At 41.5% G+C, this 14,822-nt stretch overlaps 1 pseudogene; it reads right to left on the bottom strand.

The window, feature by feature from the left end:
- Window positions 1-2,714: 2,714 nt before the first annotated feature.
- Window positions 2,715-5,214, bottom strand: LOC103227392 (DDB1- and CUL4-associated factor 13 pseudogene; annotated as a pseudogene).
- Between the last annotated feature and the right edge of the window lie 9,608 nt (window positions 5,215-14,822).

The raw sequence follows: 14,822 nt of genomic DNA, 5'->3' as shown, positions 1-14,822 counted from the left end.
TGATGATATGCCAAACAAGGGGTGGATTATTCATGCCTCCCCATTTTCAGACCTCCTTGGGTAACTTCCTGACATTGCCATGGCATTTGTAAACTGTCATGGTGCTGGTGAGAGTGTAGTAGTGAGGATAACCAGAGGTCATTCTTGTCACCATCTTGGTTTTGGTGGGTTTTTGCTGGCTTCTTTCCTGTAACCCGTTTTATCAGCAAGGTCTTTATGACGTGTATTTTGCACTGATCTTCTATCTTGTCCTGTGACTTAGAATGCCTTAACTATCCAGGAATGCAGCCCAGTAGGTTTCAGCCTTATTTTACCTACCTCCTATTCAAGATGAAGTTGTTTTGTTTAACACCTCTGACACCTTCATTCTGATAACTGCCAAAAATGAGAATTGTTGGTCATCAGTTAAACATGTTATGTTTCCTCTGGGTATTTGTATTTTTTAAGAGGATGCTTGGAGAGGCAGTACTTTAATGCAAAGCCATGAATTTTTCAGGCTAATATTTCAGGGCTTCTGTTTCTATATGCCTTATCAGATTCACTCATTCAAGCATCACTGAAATGCTTACTGGGTTCTGGGGCTGTGCAAAACATGAAAATGCAGAAGTGGGAGATACAGGCCCTGCCTCCAAACATCTTAAAGTCTGACGCTTGAGTAAGACAACAAAACCATTATGTTGGACTTTGACATGATCTTAGGTGAATCAGGTAACTCAAGTTGACATTAAGGCAGCAGAGGGCACAAGAAGGCTTCCAGGAAAGTGGGTGCATATTCAGCAGTCTTGAAGTTACCGAAAGGCAAATAACTTCAAGTAAGTCCCAGACTGGTTATTTGTTATCATCATTCCCCTACCACTGTAAATTTCCTGGGGGAGCTTAGCCCCTCCTGACAAGGACAAGTGGTTCTACAGTGAGTCATACCCCCTCCGCCCCACCAGCTGTCCCCTTGCTAATAGGCTAATAGGAATCTATCCTTCTACTGAATTTCATTCACACAAGGATCTCTTAGCATGGACAAAATGTCTGTTTGGACTCTTTCTTCCCCCGTTCCCTATTCTTCCTAGCATTCTTTGCGTCTACTTTGCTTCATCTTCAAGTTAGCCCCTTCCATGTAGCAGCAAGATGGATGGATCCTGGCTGCTCCAGAACTCTAGAGATTTTAGAGCCTATGATCCAAAAAAGGGACATTTTTCTGGAAAGTCTCTGGTAAAACACCCAGAGACTTTCAAATGGTCCATCATATACTACATACTCTTTCATGAGCCAATCACTGTGATGAGAGGAATAAAATATACTGATTGCCTGAGCCTGCATCACATACTCATCCCTGGCCCAAACTACATGACCAGAAATACTTTGGAGTGTTGGAGGAGGAGCATGTTTCCCACAAGGAATACTGGGCAGACAAAAACGTGTGCCACTAAAAGACCTGAGGAGATAGTTTTATTTGATTGCTCTAATTAATTATCTTGCCTCTTTCACTAGTAGATACATGAGAACAAGGCATAAACATATTTTACATAGTTCCTTGGTATTCTATTAATGACAGTACAATTAACCTTTTAACATAAAAATAACATTAAGTTATCTCCCTGTCTTCTTACTTCTAATGGCTTTAGTAATCACATGCTTAGCTAAGAAAGTGTTTAGGACTATGCATGCATAGTACCTATTTATAGTACCTCCTTAACGCTGAGCAACAAGTCCTCAAAGGCTTACTTTGGAGTTTCATGCATGGGATCCCCATGCTATGCTCTTTTTTTTTTTTTTTTGAGACAGGGTCTTTCTTGGTTGCTCAGGCTGCAGTGCAGTGATGCAATCACAGCTCACTGCAGTCTTGACCTCCCAGGCTCAAGCAATCCTCCCACCTCAGCCTCCCAAGTAGCTGGGACTACAGGCGTGCACCACCATGCCCAGCTAATTTTTTTTTTTTTTTTTTTTTAGTAGAGAGAAGGTCTTGCCATGTTCCCCAGGATGGTCTTGAATTCCCGGGCTCCAGCAATCCTCCCAAAGTGCTGGGATTACAGGAATGAGCCATTGCACGCAGCCCCTACACTATTAAACTTAAAAGGAATTCTGTTGACCACTCTCCCTCTTCTCATTACCTAAGTTACTGATGTTGAAATGGTGTGAATTCACTCTCCTACGTGGAGTATCTTCAGTCAGTTTTCTTGTTCGTTTTTTTCCACAGCTCTGGGCGTATTCCTCATTCCTCTCTCCTTGTCACTAGCTGCTTCATGACTAATCACATTTCCCTGTTTTCTTCTTTTTAGGCCAGTCTAGTAGAATTCTCAAGCCTGGAATTTCGGGATATGTAACAGGAGGGTGGGCATTGTATAGGAGGTGGGCTTAGCAAACAGAAGGTAGGGTTTAACATCAAAACACACAGGGCAGCAGTTAATCTCACCTGTTTAATTATTAGAATTGGCTCTGAGGAGCCCCTCAGTGTTTAGAACACTGAGTCTACAGAATTTCTTTTTTTTTTTTTTTCAATGCTGAAAGGAAGTTTTATTATCTTAACTTGACCCAAATTATAATATTATTTATAAAAGTTATATAAATGCAGGCTGATTGTTTTGAAAGGGTCAAAAAGCCAAATAAAAATAAAGCAATAGAAATAAATTCAGTTATAAAAAGTTGACATCATTCTTCTAAATGTTATGTGGAATCATAGGAGGAAACATCATTGCAATCATTTTCAAAGTAATATTAAAGGTATTAGAAGAAATGTTTGGTCTTAAATGTCAATTCAAATGTAAAGTGTCTATGACAATAGATCAGAGAGAAAGTAAGTATATCTGTAAAGGAAAAAAGGCCAGGCATGGTGGCTCATGCCTGTAATTCCAGCACTTTGGGAGACCAAAGCAGGTAGATCACGAGGTCAGTAGTTCGAGACCAGCCTGGCCAACATAATGAAACAGTCTCTACTAAAAATACAAAAAAAAAAAAATTAGCCGGGCATGGTGTCAGGCACCTGTAATCCCAGCTACTCAGGAGGCTAAGGCAGGAGAATCGCTTGAACCCGGGAGGTGGAGGTTGCAGTGAGTCAAGATCACACCATTGCACTCCAGCCTGGGCAACAAGAGCAAGACTCCATCCCAAAAAAAAAGACGGGAAAAAATGACTGGGTGTGGTGGCTCACATCTGTAATCCCAGCACTTTGGGAGGCCGAGGCAGGAGGATCACGAGGTCAGGAGTTCAAGACCAGCCTGACCAACATGGTGAAACCCTGTCTCTACTAAAAACACAAAAATTGGCTGGGCGTGGTGGCACGCACCTGTAGTCCCAGCTACTCGGGAGGCTAAGGCAGGAGAAGTGCTTGAATCTGGGAGACAGAGGTTGTGGTGAGCCAAGATTGCACCACTGCACTCCAGCTTGGGTGACACAGCGAGACTCTGTCTCAAAAAAAGAACCAAAAACCCCGGAAAAAATGAGTTAGTTGCAAGTACTGTAAGTACTGTATCCTTCAATGAAAGAAGAACACAGATTAAGGATAAAACAGTTAGACAGTCTTATCAATTAGCCCACCTTTAAGAATCATTTATCAGGGTAGCTAAAAGGAGCAACGATAAAGCTCTACATATATAACTGAAATGTTTACAATTAATCTAGTCCCAGCACTTTTATTTGTAGAGTTCTCAAATCAAAAGCAACAAGTAATTATACATCAGGATTGTTAGGAATACCAAATATTTTACAACTGCCACTATGCATTTCTTCTTCTCTGACACAACTGGCACAGATCCAGGCTTGCTGTGTTTAATGTGATTCACTTCCTTTCGTCAACAAGCTTCCTTCATGATGCACGGTTCCTGAATTGGGCTGTAGACAGAATTTGGTAGATGTCAATGATGAGCTGTTGGTTGTATATGAGGATGATGCTGAAATTTCTCCTTCAGTTTCTGGTTAGAATACTTGGCTGCTTTTTCTTGTGATATAAGCACACCCAATTTTTCAGAAGCATTAGCTTTCCATAGGTGAATGTTCATTTCATCAGATCCATACATAATATACTTGCTGTCAGAAGTCCATTTTACACAGATAACATGTTGCTTTCACTTTGTGTGATATACCTCCCTGCTTTGACTTTTGTCTACAGGAAAGATTCAAATAGATTTATCGAAACTAGCAAACACAAACTCTTTCCCAGTGGGAGAGTAATCCACATCAAGCACTGCAGATACATGATCCATGTGGACCATTACAGGAGTGTCCAGTGCACACGTATCAAAAGTAAATAAGTTATAATCATTTGCTGCCATGAAAATGAAAGCTTCCATAGGGTTCCAACAGATTGTATTTGTTCTCATATCTAAGATAACCTTTTCCAGAGGAGTAGCTTGCTTCAAATCATATAGTACTATATTCCTGTTAGACGTGCAACTTTCCAAGATAAATGTCTCAATTGCATTAAATTTACCACTACTTATACTGTCAACTCTCCAGGTCATTGAACATATAGGATTAGTTCTTTGTTCACCCCAAATGTCTAGCTGCTGTCCACATGTGGCAAAAACAGCTTCTTTCCTGTGATGATCAATCCCAGTATATTTCCTAATATTGTATGTAATGGTTCTTCCTCCTGTCTTTCCTGTCAATCCCACTGTCTTTCCTAATATTGTATGTAATGGCTCTTCCTCCTCTCTATAGCCTAGCCCATCCATTTTCCACTGCTTCACAGTTTTGTCATCACCAACAGTGAAAAGAAGTCCCACAAAAGCAAGTACATATTCCTCGTACAAAGCCTTCATGTGCTTGTATTATACGGATACATTTCAGTTGAGTCAGGTTCCAAATTCTAACCTCTCCATCACATACCCCAGAAAGGACAGTAGCCAGGATCTTTGGATGCTTTGCCAAGCAACTGACTCCATCTCAGTGACCATCCAGCCAAGCAAGGAATGGTTTTGCAAATACTCCTTCCAGTTTGGCAGTGTTTAAAACTCTTACATATTCTTGCAGGATCTCAAAAGGATGTAAGGTAGGATCATAGTTTCTTGGAACAATCTGTAAGTCCAACTGGGTTTTGTGGACATAGTTGTCCAGATTCCAGCTCAACATCTTCACCTTCACCTTGATTGCTCTTCCTTTCAGAATCCACAGCTCTTCACTCTACAGAATTTCAAAGAGTACTGAGAGTGTCACAGGATTATCCCCAGAAATTTCCTTATATACGACCTGAGTCAATCATAGTTTTTATGTAGATTATGAAGACTGCAGCCCTTACCAATTCATCTCTGTTTTACCATAGATTTCACGGGGCAATTTAATTACAAAGCAGAAAACAAAAAAATATACAAAAAGTACATGTTTTGTGTTCTTCACTGCACTTATCACAACTTGAAAATATATATAGTTTTTGTCCTATCTTTCCCTTTATTTATTTTATTTTATTGAGACAGGGCCTGGGTCTGTCACCCAGGCTGGAGGGCAGTGGTGTGATCTTGGCTCACTGCAACCTCCGCCTCCTGGGCTCAAGCCATCCTCCCACCTCAGCCTCCTGAGTAGCTGGGACTACAAGCTCAGGCCACCATGCCCAGCTGATTTTTGTATTTTTTGTAGAGATGGGGTTTCACCATGTTGCCCAGGCTGGTCTCAAACCACAGAGCTCAAGCAATCCACCTGCCTTGGCCTTCCAAAGTGTTGGGATTACAGGCATGAGCCACTGCATCCAGCCCTATCTCTCCCTTTAAAATATAAACTCTTTAAGGACAAGAATATCTTGTTCTACTTTGTATGATCAGCACTTAAAGTGTCCAGTACATATGAGTGATCAATAAATACTAGAAGGAATGTATGAAATGTTCAGGTTTTTCTTCTCAAATGATTGGCAAACAATGAAATTAAAGATGCTAAGAGTTCAGTCTTCCCTAAGCTAACTTGTATCATAAATCCAAGTTTGCTTTAGCTCTACTTTGCATTTTCCTTTTCTTCAATACTGAGCAGCTTCTCCATCACACTTCCCAGGCATTCAGTATCCCTTTTACAGCTCCTCAGCAGCCTAGAACTTTTGCCTTTAGTTAAGTCTGTCTTCCTGGGATGGTGCCCAGATTCCAAGACCATCTCTTTCTTGGTATACTCCCATTAAAACTCCCTTTTTTTTTTTTTTTTTTTTTTTACTGCCAGGAGAAAAATATTCAGATAATTTCTCATTAAAGCATTATGCTGTAATAGACCATTTAATCCAATAATTCTCCAGGGTATTTGTATTTTAGAACATGAAGCCGTTAGCCTAAGATAATGTATTATGATGGCAGTGCAGGGTCAGTGTGACAGTGGCATGGGGTATATATATATTTCCGTAGGTGGGTGGCGGGGGGTGATTGAGACTTTTCTTATTCTCTCAGGCCTCATCAAAAAGGTGGTCACCTGCCTCGATTACAAAATCAAAGTCAGTAAATTCCTAGTCAAAGTCAATAAACTCAGGCTTCTCACCATTGGTCATACTAGGAGAGGAAAAAATCAACAAAGAAAAATAAGAGGTCAGGTGCGGTGGCTCACACCTGTAATCCCAGCACTTTGGGAGGCTGAGGTGGGTGGATCACGAGGTCAGGAGATCCAGACCATCTTGGCTAACACGGTGAAACCCCGCCTCTACTAAAAATACAAAAAAAAAAAAAAAAAAAAAAAAATTAGCCAGGCATGGTGGCGGGCACCTGTAATCCCAGCTAGTCGTGAGGCTGAGGCAGGAGAATGGCGTGAACCCGGGAGGCGGAGCTTGCAGTGAGCCGAGGTCGCGCCACTGCACCACTCCAGCCTGGGCGACAGAGTGAGACTCCGTCTCAAAAAAAAAAAAAAAAAAAGAAAGAAAAAGAAAAATAAGAAAGCAGAGGGGTTTAAATAAAAACACAGAAACCTTGCTTTTCCCTCAATGAAAATAGCAACAATAACAAGTTGCTTCAGAAAGCAAAGACCAATTTATTGAGCTTGTAAGACAATGGCAAATGTTTATCACTTTAAAAAATTCGAATGGGTGGAAAGTATTAAAAAAACAAGCCCATGAAATATAAACAATGTTCACAAGCAGGCCAGGTGTGGTGGCTCACGCCTGTAATCCCAGCACTTTGGGAGGCTGAGGTGGATGGATCACCTGAGGTCAGGAATTCGAGATCAGCCTGACCAACATAGTGAAACCCCATCTCTACTAAAAATACAAAAATCAGCCAGGCGTGGTGGCACGCACCTGTAATCCCAGCTACTCAGGAGGCTGAGGCAGGAAAATCGCTTGAACCTGGGAGGTGGGGTTGCAGTGAGTCAAGATCCTGCCGCTGCACTCCAGTCTGGGCAACAGAGTGAGACCCTCAGAAAAAAAAAAGAAAAAAAAAGAATGTTCACAAGCAGATTCTCCAAAACATTCCTTTAAGTGACCAAGTCCTAAAGTATATTTAAAAGAAAATTCCATTTGAAAAAATTACAATTATAGTTAAGTTTCTACCAGCACTTTGGGAGGCTGAGGTGGATGGATCACCTGAGGTCAGGAGTTCAAGACTGGCCTGGCCAACATGGCGAAACCCCATCTCTACTAAAAAATACAAAAATTAGCTGGGTGCAGTGGCGCATGCCTATAGTTCCAGCTACTTGGGAGGCTGAGGTAAGAGAATCGCTTGAACCTGGGAGGCAGAGGTTGCAGTGAGCTGAGATCGTGCCATTGCACTCCAGCCTGGACGACAGAGTGAGACTCAAAAATAAACAAATAAAAATGGTTAACTTTCTAGAAACCCACCTACTGTGTAAAGCACCTTCCTATGCCTGCTAGAGAAATGATATACACACTTCCATTGCCTTCAGTTCATCAGCATTGGAATTTTCCTGGCCAGCCTCCACTCAGGCATTTCTTTCTTTCCCCTCTTTGCATCATGTTAGAAGATTGATTTCTGTTGTTGATAACATTATAGACATCCTGGGTATGTGACTAGCTAATATTGAAAGTGGTCACCTTCAGTAATCTGTTCTCTCCTAATAAATGCTCTGATGTCACTCAGAATCTGATCTTGGTGGTTCTGACACAAATTCCGCAGGGTTGGAATTAGGAGGGAAGGGCTACTGTACATTTCTCTGGGCTTCCCACCCTAGATACAGGAAGTTCAGATCCTGGAGAAATTCTGTCTAGCAGGCTTAAAACAAAGCCCCTCGTTCACCCAATTTATTGTCTCAGAAGATCTATCAACTGTTTTCTCCTTCGTAGGAAGTCAGTTCTCTGTGCAATTGTAAATAGGATAAATAAACCATTCATTCAGAACTAGTGGACATTTTGTTTTGCTTCCCACCTGATTTCAAGAGAGAGTGCTGGCTATAATACAAGGCTAAACTTGAAAACTCTGTATAAATCTTTGTGGGTACTCTGCTTTACATGAAGACAATAAAACATGGAAGTCCTTTGAATAATTATTTATAATAGAGGGTGCTCAAAACTGGATCTTAAAACCTCTTATCAACCCTGCTTATATAGCATAGGCAACCTGCTAAGCCTTCCACCCTTAGCTATGATTTTGGGACCAGCCTGTAGCATATTCATATCTATCTTCATTCCCAAGTTCCAATTTGTTTTATTTGAAGTATTTCATCAATGTTCACATGTGCAAAGCTGGTGCCATACAAATACCCTCATTACACAGATGAGGTAAGCCAAAGGAAATTAAATGGTAAATGCTCCAGGAAAATTTGTAGATCTGACAAATCTAGGACAGCAGCCAGTGGTTTCTGTGTCTAAATGCTGCGCTTTTGTCACAAGTAGTTTATGCTGCTAGTGCCAACCTGGCTGTCTACACTTGCTCATTGTCACCATACCTGGGAACTGAGACCTCATGATCAATAGGATTAGAAAATATCAGCTAGCTTGAACCTACCACTTAAACATCTTTCCAGTTCAGCTTCTACACTACTGACATAGTGATCTTCCTAAACTGAAATCTAATCATATTACTCTCCTTTGCCTGAAAGCACTTCCCTGCCAGAGAATAAAGTCCAAACTCCTAGCCTGATATACAAAGCCCTGACTCTACACTGCTCCCCTTACCCAAAGCATCAGATATATCAAAGTATTTGGTCCCACTATAGAACTCCCCCTCCTCTATCACTATGCCCTACCTGCCCTACCCTCTGCAGCATCTCTGCTGAAAACCCCTCAGCCCCCATCTACTTGAGGAATCACCTACACATCTCTCAAGCTACAATACTGTGTCACTTCCCCTATGAAGCCTTTCCTAATACACTTTCTTCCCTCTGAACTTCAGTTTCTGCATTAGCAAAATGTGGATTACAATTCCTACACCATCCTTTAACTCAAAGATCACATAAAAAAATGACCCTGAAAGTTCTCTGAAAAAGGCAAAACACTATTCAAAGGCCAAGTTATGTTATTATAAAATAGTTATTTTAATAACTTAATTACAGTACTTGTAATGATTATTATAAAAATAACCTCAGCCAGCATCGTGGCTCATGCCTGTAATCCCAGCACTTTGGGAGGATGAGGCGGGTGGATCACTTGAGGCCAGGAGTTTGAGACTAGCTTGGTCAACATGGTGAAACCCTGTCTCTACTAAAAATATAAAAATTAGCTGGGCATGGTGGCAGGTGCCTGTAATCCCAGCTACTTTTGAGGCTGAGGCGCGAGAATCGCTTGAACCTGGGAGGCAGAGCTTGCAGTGAGCTGAGACTGGGACAGTGCACTCTAGCCTGGGTGACAGAGTGAGACTCGGGCTCAAAAATATAAAAATAAAATTAACCTCTACAAATTAGAGGGTTTCCCTGTTTATTCATTGCTTAAATGTGAGCTAAGCTTGAAATGATGATGACACAAATAGATTAAAAGTAGACCCACACAGGGAGGATTAGCAAGACCTCTGCCCCACATAGCTTTCAGTAAGGAAAAACTGCATTTAATTTGCTTTCAAGAATTATATTCTCATTTCATATTTCTTTCATTTTATCAATGGAACATTCTTCCTTACAACTCTAATTCACTCTAGCCAAAGTCTGATTTCCTTAAATGACTTTTGTTCTAGCACTAAGTCTTTGCTGCTTCTTACCCACCCGATCAGAAGGTTGATGCATCCACTCCACTGTTTCTGGAACACAGTGGCAAGAATGGGTAACATTTCCTCAGTTCTTAGTCTGTACCAGACACTCTTCTAAATGATCTCTTATGATTATAAAATTTAAATCCCACTACAACTCTCATTTCCCGTCTGCAAAATGGGGATGAGAAAATGGAAACTTAGGAAGGTTAAACTTCTTGTCAAAGTGTAGGGTAAACGCCCCTGAGAGGAATAACTTGAGCATACCCTTAGAATGGCCCTGTACAGCAGATACACCTGAAAATGTATTCCCAGTGAGGGAATACAGGAGTGGCCAACCCAGAGATTCATTCCTTGTATAAAAGGAACATCCGAGCCCCAGGCCCATCTAGTAGAAAGAGAGCCAGCCATACAGGGGTTTGAGTCCTGAGTTTTGGGTTGGATGTGTAACTACCCGAGGAGTTTTTCCTGCCTGCTGTACAAAGAAAGAGTACAGCATTACAGAAAAAGTTTAATAGACATGAGGCCAGCCATGCCACGTGGGAGATGGAGTTAGTATTTAAATCAACCTTGTCCAAAGATCGTAGTTTAGGGGTTTTTCAAAGGCAGTTTAGGGGAGGGGTGGGGTGGCTGGGGTTGCTGCTGATTGGTTGGGGTAGAGATGAAATCACAGGGAGTGGAAGCTGTCCTCCTGCACACTGAATCGCTTTTGGGTGAGGTCACAGGAGTGGGATTGGTGGGTCCAGGCAGAGCCATGGGTGTCAGACTTCAAAAAACCTGAAAAGATACCTCAAAAGGCAAACCTACAATAGTGGTGTTATCTACAGGAATGGCTGGCAGTCTGTGTCTATGCCTTAGCAGAAATCAGGCTCCTCTCCACCCCCTGGCCTGATGGTCACTCATTAGCTTTAAAAAGGTGTTTGAGTTTGGGGGAAGGGCTATTATCATTAAACTATAACCTAGATGTCTTCTAAAATTAACTCAGCCCAAAAGCCCCGGAATGATTAAGGCAGCTTACAAGCTAAAGGCAAGAGGGGCAGGTGGGCTAGATCGGATCTCTTTCACTATTATAATTTTGTGCACATTTAAACTGATGGGCAAACTACAACAAAAAAATTCACAGCTCAAATGGTTAACCTGCACTATAGAGTTAAGTAGAGTCTTCTAAAGATAGAGATCTTCCTCTCTTTCTTTCTGCCTGCTTTAAACCTGCTGTTACTCAGCTGCTACTGCTGAGATGATACTCATTATTTACAGTCTAACTAGAAGGTAAACATTGGAAACTCATTTAAATTAAAAAAAAAAAAAAGTAAAAGAGATTTTGTTAAACCAAACAACCTAGAATTTTTAAATCTCCCTTAAAGTTGATGGAAATAAATCCAGCACCTCCTTTAAACCTTATTCTTTTTTTTTCTTTCTTTTTTTTTTTGAGACAGAGACTCACTCTGTCACCCAGGCTGGAGTGCAGTGGCCCAATCTTGGCTCAGTGCAACCTCCACCTCCTGTGCTCAGGTGATTCTCCTGCCTCAGCCTCCCAAGTAGCTGGGACTACAGGTGTGTGTCACTATGCTCAGCTAATTTTTGTAGTTTTTCTTAGTAGAGACAGGGTTTCACCATTTTGACCACGCTGGTTTTGAACTCCTGACCTCAGGTTATCTGCCCACCTTGGCCTCCCAAAGTGCTGGGATTACAGGTGTGAGTCACCATGCCCGGCCCTTAAACGTTATTCTTAAAGCTGACTCTTTTTATTCAATTCTACTGCAAGCTCTCAGTAACTATCCAACTGCCTCTCTTGAGCAGCTTCACCCTCTTGATATTAATGCTTTTATAAGGGAGATAGTACATTATTACTATTTGCAGGGGGACCTCCAAAACTACTGCCCAGGGGATATTTCTTCATCTTTGTCCTAGTAATGTTATTTACCCCCATACCACAACATTGATATGCTGAGGTACTAAGTACTAAGTGTTTGGTTTTTTTCATACTCTTTACAGCCTTTCTTCTTTCTTGTCTCCCTGAGTTTACTGTATATTGCCATTTTCCTTAAATATCCTTCTATGTTTATTCTGTCTATGATGGTTAACTATTGCTTCCATGGCTGCACCAAGCACCCAGTCTAACCAGTAATATCTCAGGTTGCTAACACAACACACAGCACTAACTGCCGGATATGCTCACGTTGGTAGTGACTCGAGAACGACATTATTCTCCTAGCAGTCCCACTATCTATAGAAGAAATTGCTAACACACAAGCCCAATGCTTTGGATTCAACTACACCAGGTACACGCACACCAAAAATACAGGTTTATGAGGTAAACCTAGGCCAACTGATCCCTCATGCCAATCATCCACAGTGACCGAGCAAACAGGGAGGTCACCAGAGATGGCCTGTAAGGCTAGAAATTCAAGGAGTCTGGCCCTTTCCCAGGGGCTTTAACACAGAAGCCCATTGCAATTACACTCTCAGCTATAACCAAACAAACCAGAATGGAAGCCATATAATGACTCTTAACAAGTTCACTGTGCACCTCCAGTTTTTCTCTATGATAAGGAAACAACAAAGTTCATGCCAGAAAGATTTATAACAATTCCTTTATGCCTATAAAGAGTTCAGCAACCAAAATGGAATATGTAGAAATAGCAGTCAAAACTGGACGACTTCTCAACTTCACTAATACATCTTTTCCTCAATTTTCTCTTATCCCATTAATATTCAAAAATCATATCTGTCAGGCCCCACATTCACATAACACAACAAGTCTAACTTTTATCCCCTTATGCATGGATAACTACTTTCTGGGTCACCGCCCATCCACATTTAATCCTGGGGGACCATGGGATCCCTCTATTTATGCAAATCATACTGGAATCTAAACTAATCACACCTATGCCTGGTTATGAAGTGCCTCTTCAGGAGTTTCATGAAAAGGAACTGGGTTCTTCTTTGTATACAGATCTAATGTATTTCTAGCCTTGCCTATTAAGTGAAGAAGCATTTGCACTATAGCTGCAGCAATATCTGGAGTGCATATATATAACTCCTCAGACTTTGTAACCTCTGGCCAAGTTCGAAAGTTAAAATCCTTCTTATATTGGTCCCTCCAAAGGACATTAGAAGCAGTACTTAGTCTCCCATCATATGGCATCCTCGCCAATAATAATCCTGCCATAGAGAAAAATGACCTAGGACATTCTGTAGCCTGTGCTATCTTTTGGTTTGCAGATATACCCATGCTTAAATGCAGTATTCATAATCTCACCATCCTAGTCCAGCAATCTTGGGAAGCTACAGTCACAGCCATTGAAGCCCAATGGCAGGCCCTAAACTCGTTGGCAGGGGATGTTTTGCAGAACCAACTCATGTTGAACGTGCTTCCTGCTGAAGAAGGAGGCACCTGCATGCTGTTAAATAAAACTTGTTGCTTTTACATCAGTAACTCAGGTCAGGTAGAAGAAAGTTTAGAAAAGATAACAGAGAGCATAAAAATACTAAAGGGCCTTCAAAAAAGAGTTCCTCAAGATTCCTTTTTAGCACAACTATTTCAAAGGTTCTCCAGTTAAATTTGGCCATGGGTTGCTCAACTTCTTCTGCCTATAATAAAGCTCATATTAGTTTGTTTATTTGCATCATGTATTGTTAATACTACATCTGGTTTTGTGTTTTCTAGGATACAACAATTTCAAACCAAAATAGTACTACAGCAAATCTATCAGCTACTAAGAGAACTCCACAACTTTCCTTTGAACGCAGCAGAACAAAATTTTAGGCTACAAGAGCTGTTCCCCCATAGTCTTATAGCAACCCTGCCCAATTTAAGTCTCAATTCCGGGATTTAGGCCCACATAACCTCCTGACCAACTAACAATCCTAGGTAGGGCCAACTCTACACCCCTGGTCAGCAAGAAGCAGTTGGAAGATGAGACATTCAACCACATGCCAAAGATTAGTCATTGTTGCTCTGTCGGGGCGTGAAGAAAGGTAGAGTCCTAATTCGGGAAAAGGATTCAGGCTGGCAGGACCAGGGGAAAGCAAAACGAGAAAGCAGATATCTGCCTTTCTTCATGGTCCAGGACACATAGCCCTCATGCCTAATCACCCACAATCTTCCTGTGCCCAGCTATCATCAGATTCTTGGCTGATAGAAAAATTCAAGTTAGCTCACTGCAACTTCAGCATTATTATTACTACACAAAGTCTTCTTCAAGCGCAGAGCACAAGCACCATCCTTTAAAATTCCTAGCAAGCTTTTGTCTCTTTGCAGTCAGCTCCTCTTTCGCTGACCTGCCTGTTGCACCCTTGCAATACATTTTCCTACTTTCTCAAATAAATCTGCCTTTCTTTACCTACAACTACCTTGGTAAATTCTTCTTACTGCCTGCACCACTGGCCCCAGACAGTTGCTGATCACCTATGACACTCATTACATTAAATGTGGTTTCCTGGATTAGATCCTGGGGCAGTAAAAAAGACATTAGTGGACAACTGATGAAGCTTGAAAAATTCTTTAGTTTAGTCAGTAGTAATACACCAATACTTATTTTTTTGTTTTGACAAATATATGATGGTTATAGAAGATGGTAACATTAGAGGAAACTGGGTGAAGTGTATAAAGAACTCTTTGTGGCCGGGCGCGGTGGCTCAAGCCTGTAATCCCAGCACTTTGGGAGGCCGAGATGGGCGGATCACGAGGTCAGGAGATCGAGACCATCCTGGCTAACACGGTGAAACCCCGTCTCTACTAAAAAATACAAAAAACTAGCCGGGCGAGGTGGCGGGCGCCTGTAGTCCCAGGTACTCGGG

This window comes from Chlorocebus sabaeus, chromosome 21, assembly GCF_047675955.1.
Source record: "Chlorocebus sabaeus isolate Y175 chromosome 21, mChlSab1.0.hap1, whole genome shotgun sequence".
In the NCBI taxonomy this organism is placed as follows: Eukaryota; Metazoa; Chordata; class Mammalia; order Primates; family Cercopithecidae; genus Chlorocebus; species Chlorocebus sabaeus.
The sequence above is the reverse complement of the archived record's forward strand: the minus strand, read 5'-3'. Positions and strand labels throughout refer to the sequence as shown.